Genomic DNA, 8,345 nt, shown 5'->3' with positions numbered 1-8,345 from the left:
TTCTGTTTCTAAACAAATTTAGCAAAAGCAGATCAAAGATCAACCCACTGCTGTCTAGTTTTGATGAGAGTGAAGTAGATGTTATTTATTGCTTGTATTAGTGATGATCCATCAAGGTTTGCTAATAAATGTACTGTACAGGTGGAAATTATGACAGCTACTACAAATGCATGCTCTGATCAGTGCACAGACCATAACCGTATAGGTACAGACAGTCCCTGTCATTGGAAGATGTGAAGGTTATTTTAACTGCCTTTGACAAAAGTTATCTTCAAAATTTTCCGAAACGTTTGGGGTTGAAATTCATATTTTGTAATAAAGTGTCTTCAGATAATGTTATTATAACCGTATGTGTTTACATTATTTGTAGAAAAGTCATCTAAACCTTGTTCCCGCTCTCAGTGCTCCATCTCCGGTTGCTTTCCTCTCCCGGAATATTTGATCGTCTGACTTCCCGCTCCTGCGCAGTCTGCCCTGGCCTAAACACCACTTTAACTTTCGTATTTTCTTCTCTCTCCCCTCCGCAAATATGTCGGAGTATAGCTCGGTACCCGCACCCGGGGCTGGAGCTCCTCTCGGCGGACATCTAGCTATCGGTAACGGTGGTGGAATAAAAAAAGATGCCTTTGCAGACGCTGTACAACGGGCCCGGCAGGTGAGACAGAAGCGGGAGGCAGTGTAGCTATGCGCGTGAGTGCCACTGGGAAGGGGTGAAGAAAATGTGACTATTGTCTTGTTTCGTGGTTGTTAGCTTGCAAAGCTGGCTGACTATGTTTGGCGACCAATCAATACTGTTGCCAGTTATGATTATTATAGCTCTCTAGTTAACGTTTATAAGTCAAGTGAATTTGAAGACCCAGTTGACGTGCCACTGCAGAAATACCGTTATGATGTTGTTACCAATGCATGCATGCTGTTCGCCGTCTCCCAATGTTGTTGTGTTGTTGAGAGCTGGCTGCGTCTGCTGCATGCAAAGACAAAGTCCTGATGATGGACAAGCAGGCTTCGAGCCCTCAGCGTGTCTGTGTTTTTGAGTGCATTCCCAACAAAGTATATATCCTCAGCTAGCCAGCCAACACTGTCAAGTTTGCCCACTTGAGTTGAATTACCATCATTCCGCTCACAAACAATTAGCATCTCATGTAATATTTGAAGTTGCTTATCAACGTTAGTTAATACCCAGGACCAGCACAAATAAATCAGACATTCTCATCATGTCATCGCTATTTGAATATCTGTTATGTGTTCAAGTGACTTCAACTTTTGTGCATCAGATTGCTGCCAAGATTGGTGAATGTGCAGGGGTAGCCCCTATGAACAACATCAATGCACCAGACGTCTTTCCCTTCACAGCACAGAAACGACAGCTGGAGGACCCAGGTACACACACACACTGCTGGGGAGTGTGAAAGGGCCACTGCCCATGAGAACGTCTGATAACAGGAGTGTGTGCACACACATTATTGTGAGATCAGATTCAACCTTTGTTTACTTGTTTTTTTTCTTCCCACAGATCAACCTGAGAGCAAGAAAATGGCTCCACAGAGTGATGTGGACTCAGCCACAGCTCTCTGTAAGTTGCTCTTCCTCATGTCTCCTACTACCTACAAAACCTGCTCTGTGTCTTACAGGAATATCAACCCTCTCCCCTGGTCGGTGTCTGTACTGTCCGGCCCCTGTTCTGTGTCAGTACTGTTTTGCCCCTCTCCCCTGGTCTGTGTCTGTACTATCCAAACCCTCTTCCCTGGTCGGTGTCTGTACTATCCAAACCCTCTTCCCTGGTCGGTGTCTGTACTATCCAAACCCTCTTCTTCCCTATCCAAACCCTCTTCCCTGGTCGGTGTCTGTACTATCCAAACCCTCTTCCCTGGTCGGTGTCTGTACTATCCGGCCCCTCTCCCCTGGTCGGTGTCTGTACTATCCAAACCCTCTCCCCTGGTCGGTGTCTGTACTATCCAAACCCTCTCCCTGGTCGGTGTCTGTACTATCCAAACCCTCTCCCCTGGTCGGTGTCTGTACTATCCAAACCCTCTCCCTATCCAAACCCTCTGGTCGGTGTCTGTACTATCCAAACCCTCTTCCCTGTCTGTACTATCGGGTGTCTGTACTATCCAAACCCTCTCCCCTGGTCGGTGTCTGTACTATCCAAACCCTCTCCCCTGGTCGGTCACTGTGGGCATCACCTGTGTTTCTTGTCCTCATTTTGCAGTGTGTCAGTAATCTGAGCCCTGTCCTCTCTCTATATATCTCTTTCTTTCTCTCTTTCCTTTTACAGCTATCGGAGCCCAACTTGCAGCACTGGCCCAGCAGAGGTAAGTCATTAGCATAATTGATCCATAACAATCCAAGTAGATCTCTAAAATGAAGGGGAATAGGTGATTGGAATTAGTTCTTCAGCAGAAGATTAATGGTGACAATATGTTGACAATTTGGAAAACAAACTGTTGTGCTTGGCTTCTCTCTCCCACAGTGCCAGGCTCACAACCACCTCTGAGGAGTACAGTGTTCCTGATGGAATGGTGGGACTCAGTAAGTACACTTTCTCCAACATGGTCACCGGATTATTTTTTTTGTGTTGATGTGTTGAATTTGAACATTACTGGACTCATCATGAACATCAGAATCAATAAAACTAACAGCTCTCCCCTCTTCCTCTCCTCCAGTCATTGGCCGGGGCGGAGAACAGATCAATAAGATCCAGCAGGAATCAGGCTGCAAGGTTCAGATAGCCTCAGGTGAGGGACTGGCAAGTGTGGCCTTTATAGTCAATGGTTAGAACCAGAGCTATAGTTGAACTCTCTTCGTGTGTGTGTGTGTGTGTGTGTGTGTGTTATTGACTGTTGGTTGTTTTCAGACAGTGGAGGTTTACCAGAGAGGAGTGTCTCTCTCACAGGGTCCCCAGACTCCATACAGTAAGTTAGATCCTACTAGCTAATTGTGACATTTTGTATTGTTATCACAAGATGCTGTTCACCTCTAGCCACTGAATTTCCACAGCGCTATCATTATGTATGGCATATCTCTGTAGTTCCACTATTAATGTGTGCTGTTGCACTCATCAGTTGAGTTGACCCACCCCTCTCGCTCTTCCACTCTGACTAGGAAAGCCAAGATTTTATTAGATGAGATTGTGTCTCGGGGGAGGGGCACGCCCCCCTCATCCTTCCACGAGGCGACCAATGGACAGAGTGGCTCAGGGCAGGAGATGATGATTCCCGCAGGCAAGGCTGGCCTCATCATCGGCAAGGGAGGGGAGACCATCAAACAGCTACAGGTATATACAAACAGTCAGTCGGCCTCACCAGTAGCCACCAGTAGTAGTTTCATCGCAAACAGGCTGATGTGTGCAGTCATGCAAATAATTTTTGGGGTTGTTAAATCTACAGAGCAAGAAAGAAATGTAAGCAGGAAAATCTCGTATCTCATTACACAAGTGTTTCATGGGCCATGTGAGTGAGAGTTGAGTGAATCATTGCCATCAGTTGGTTGAGCAGAGCTGACCATGCGGTCTGTCTGCGGCATTGACAGGAGCGAGCAGGAGTGAAGATGATCCTGATTCAGGACGCGTCTCAGGGACCCAACATGGACAAGCCCCTGCGCATCATCGGGGAGCCATACAAAGTGGAGGTAACACAAGGCCTTGCTACAATCTGCATCCCATATTGAATTGGCATGCTGTACTGCAGCTCTGCAGATGGGGGATTTGGTAGCAACTTTTGATGTGCTAATGCTGTTCTCCCTAAGGAGACTTCATAAAGTTGTTTGAATTAGAAAATCTGTCCTGTGGGTCTGCTCAGCAAGCCATGGAGTTGGTGCAGGAGATACTGAGGGAGAGGGATCAGCCTGGCTTCGGAGACAGGAACGAGTATGGCTCCCGCATGGGGGGAGGTGGGGGAGCCATGGACGTAAGTGAGAGGGAGGTGTGTGTGTGGAGAGGGACTCACATTCCCCATCACAGGTTTTATTTGTATGAGAGTGAGCACCTTCCTATAGCTATCAGTCTAGTCTATTTGGCGCTGTCTTACCTGCTCTCTGATTGGCTAGGTTCCGGTGCCACGACACTCTGTCGGGGTGGTGATTGGTCGCAACGGGGAGATGATCAAGAAGATTCAGAACGACGCAGGAGTTAGGATACAGTTTAAACCAGGTATATAACGTTTCATAGTCATGTCATATGAACTACTTGTACTCGACTCATTTACACGGGTTACTCACAAGTTGTGTGGTGTCTACTAACAAGCTCTACATTCTGGTTGTGGTGTTGCACAATCTCAGAGGAAATGTCCTGTCGTTGCAGATGATGGCACAGGTCCTGATAAGATGGCCCACATCATGGGCCCACCAGACTGCTGTGACAATGCTGCCCAGATCATCCAGGAGCTACTGCAGAGCATCAGGGTCAGAGAGGAGGTAGGACAGGGAGTACATACCTCACACACACATAGAGTATCTGAAAAACAGCCACTGCTCACATGCCAGCTTGGAACTGTTTAAATACAAGTGTATTGGAGCTGCCATGATGCCGTGCCTTGTGGAACATACAACATTCAACACATTTAGTGAGCCACTGGAACATTGTAAACAAATGGACTCCATAACCTAGACAAATGATAGTCCTAGAGCATTCCCATAATTCCCCATACAGTACATTACTGTTATTAGGAGGTAAATATCTTCATTTTAAACAAACTGACTTTCTGACGTCCAGGACTTAAATATAAATTGTATTAAGACCCTCTTTTTTTCTCTCTCTCTCTCTCTTCCACCCTCCTTCCTTCTCAGGGTCCTCCGGCCTCCAGGCATGTCCCCCGAGTGGTGGCGGCAGGGGCCGCAGCAGAGGGGACCAGGGGAGCTGGGGTCCCCCTGGTGGTGGAGGAGGGGAGATGACTTTCTCCCTTCCGGCCCACAAGTGTGGCCTGGTGATTGGACGGGGCGGGGAGAACATCAAGGCCATCAACCAGCAGACTGGGGCGTTTGTGGAGATCTCCCGCCAGCTGCCCCCCAACGGGGACCCTAACTTCAAGCTCTTTGTCATTCGAGGCTCTCCACAGCAGATAGATCACGCCAAGCAGCTCATCGAGGACAAGATCGAGGTATGCAGGGTTCCTGCTCAGGGTAAGGAGGAAAGGGCTGAAGGATGGATGGATGGGTTTGTGGTTTGGGGAAATGGACATGATTGCTTCAACGCACAATCAATGGAGTCAAACTGGCAATTGAGTTGCTTTCAGTCTTTTCACCATAGATGTGAACATAATGTCCATGCATCTAACTGGTTGTGCTTTCCAGGGTCCCCTCTGCCCTGTTTGTCCAGGTCCTGGTGGACCAGGCCCCATGGGTCCCTATAATCCTGGTCCCTACAACCCAGGACCCCCAGGAGCCCCTGGACCACAGTGAGTGGAGACTGGAAATGTAGTCATCCTAAACTCTGGCTTTTACAAGCCTCTACTGGCTAAAATGTTACATCACAACGATACAATCATTGATTGGACCAATGGAAGTCTACTGAGTAGTAACTGTGTTTTCTCTACCCCCCAAGTGGAGGTGTTCATGGCTACCCCCCACAGGGCTGGGGCAACACCTACCAGCAGTGGCAGCCCCAAGTAACCCATGACCCCAGTGAGTGACCTGCAACATTGAACTTTCAGACCCTCACTGTGGACAGGAAATGGTTACATTGGAACTATAACTTTCAATGGCCTCCCAATGTTTTCTCTCGCTGTAATCACTTATTTGAAAAGACTGAGAAAGGGAAAGCGATATGGAGTCAACTCCATCCAGCCTACCAGTGGTCTCTTTTGGGGTTTCCTACTATATAGTTTTATCTCCTTGTCATTTCAAAACAGTGGTTACAACAGAGAGCAGGTTTTAGTTAGCTTGGTCCCAGATATGTTTCTGCTCTCTTGCCAACTCCATTGTCTGGTGTCACAATGTCCATAGGAGTACAGCACAAACTGGGGCCAGGCTAGCTTTTAGTGGTACATAACCCTGCAACTATTATCAAAATCATCTGTGATGGGAGAATGTCTTTCTGTGTTGGCTATTGATAATAACTCCCCCTATCTCTCTCTGTCCCCTGGTTTCTAAGCACAGGCAGATAGCAGGGCACGCTCAGCCCTATGAGGACCTCACCTCCAACTGCCATCTTTTTTAGGCAAGGCAGCCGGTGCCGCGGACCCTAACGCAGCCTGGGCAGCCTATTATGGCCAGTACTACCAGGGAGGGCAGCCAGGGGGAGCAGGGCCCGGCCAGCCCCCCACCAACCCCACCGCTGGTGGCCCAGCACCTGGAGACCAGCCCCAGGCCAGCCAGACCCCTGGGGGCCAGCCTGACTACACCAAGGCCTGGGAGGAGTACTACAAGAAGATGGGTGTTGGTGAGACCACTGGTCCACTATAGTTACCAGAATAACACCACGGAGGAAAGAATGCAGTTGTTTCCCTCTAGAATAGGAAAGATGGGCACTGTCTAATTTTGTCATTTTAGACCGTGTCTATCTTTCCCATGTAATTTTGTATCGAGGCGTATAGCTGTCGCTACTGTTGTGGGCTATTGACTATGCTTGACTTTAGATTACTTTCAAGGTCTAAAATCATCTGACAAACTTTAATTTTGAAGTGAACCAGTGCTTTAAGAACACGAATCTTTCATCATGTTAACCTTGTCGATCATAGCATATCTCTTCTTCATCCATAAGACCCCCTCTCATCTGCTCCCCTAGCCCAGGCAGGAGGCTCTGCAGCAGGGCCAGGAGCAGCAGGTGCCCCAGCAGCCCCAGGTGGAGGCCAGCAGGACTACAGTGCAGCCTGGGCAGAGTACTACAGGCAGCAGGCTGCTTACTATGGCAACACAGGACAGGCCCCAGGACAGCCTGCTACCCTCAGCAAGGCCAGCAGGTAAAGTTACACTGAGTGTACTGTGACAGTTCTCAGATGTGTATGTCTAACAAGTTGTGTGTTGTACGTTGCCTAGGTGTGTGCGTTCTGTCCTGAGGTGTACTGGCCTGGGTTGCAGTCTGTTTTTGGCATCCAGGCTGAAGATGTTACTGGTTGTTGTGGTTCTCTGACTCTGTACTCTTACTCTGTTCTTTCTCTCCAGACACAGTGAGAAGCTCGGCTGAGACTCATAAAGAGCGAGAATAAAGAAAGGCTACTACCACTTAACCCAACCAGTCAACAGAATCCGGGCCATTTAAAAATAAATAAAAATGCTATATTTTTTGTTCTGAAGGGATTCTGTGCTGGCAGTCCTTTCCCTGTCCCTCCCCTTTCCCCATCCAACTCACCACCTGTTTAAATAAATATGCGAAGAGAACAAACTATTGCTTTGTCTGTGAGCTGAATAATGGGATGGATTTCTAGGACTGTTCTCTTTCATTTTGGTTCCCTGATATCGTCCCTTGTTTTATCTGTCAATAAAAACATGAACTTGGGAGATTTGAACTGGAAACCATGAAAGCCAGATTTACTTCCGGAAATGCTCATCACTCCCCCAATGAAATCCCACTTTCCCCTTTTTTAATTGTATTTACCACAGCCAAGCTGTCTATTCAAGTGACTTACTTCTAGTCCTACACTACTAATACTGCATTTACTGAAATTAACATTGATTTATAAAGATTACAATCAGTTGCGTTAATGGTAAAATGATTAAGAGTGGGAGGTTTTGCTTTTAAAGGTGATTATTTGAATTGCTTGGTAGTTTGATTTCTCCTTCATCTGGAACATTCCCATCGCCTAAGTTGTTTGGTCTTCATACATTTTGAGCTTTGGTTTTGATTTTATGTTCCGTGAATTATATTTTTGTTTTCTCTGTGTGTGACTGTACAGTATTTAGAATGTGTCCCCACAAGTGATGATAAACATGAGTGTCTGTATGAGTGTGTTTGCACAGCGGAAGACTTCAGTGATTGTGGAATGCTAGTTAACATAACCACGGGTATATCTACAGTGAGAAGTTACCTACTGCATACATCCCATAACACGAGTCTGTTTAACTCAACCTGTTGCACGGGAGACGGATGGTGTTAGAAGTTTTAGTTTTCCTTGATCTGTGACATGGTCTTATACATTGTATGTTTTTGTTTTTTATTTTTCAATTGTTTTGAATAAAGTTCCAATAAAAGATGTCCTGACCTCCCACCAGTTAGATCACCTTCTGATGGTCATTGGGGACAGGCGTTATCCCTGCCCAGGGAAAAAACCTGTGGCCATAGTTATAGGCTTTAAACGGGGCTGGTTGCAAAATTCAGGAACTTTCAATAAATTCCCTGAAATACCAGTAGGGGGATTCCCAGAATCAGGAGGAAATAAGCAGGAAATCCAGAATCCTCCAACTCGAATTTCTGG

At 46.9% G+C, this 8,345-nt stretch overlaps 1 pseudogene; it reads left to right on the top strand.

Moving 5' to 3' along the window:
* Positions 1–302: 302 nt before the first annotated feature.
* On the top strand, positions 303–7,104 carry LOC135553838 (far upstream element-binding protein 2-like; annotated as a pseudogene).
* The last annotated feature ends 1,241 nt before the right edge of the window (positions 7,105–8,345 follow it).

This window comes from Oncorhynchus masou, chromosome 14 (assembly GCF_036934945.1).
Source record: "Oncorhynchus masou masou isolate Uvic2021 chromosome 14, UVic_Omas_1.1, whole genome shotgun sequence".
NCBI lineage: Eukaryota > Metazoa > Chordata > Actinopteri > Salmoniformes > Salmonidae > Oncorhynchus > Oncorhynchus masou.
Note: the sequence above shows the minus strand (reverse complement) of the source record. Positions and strands in the feature narration are given on the sequence as shown.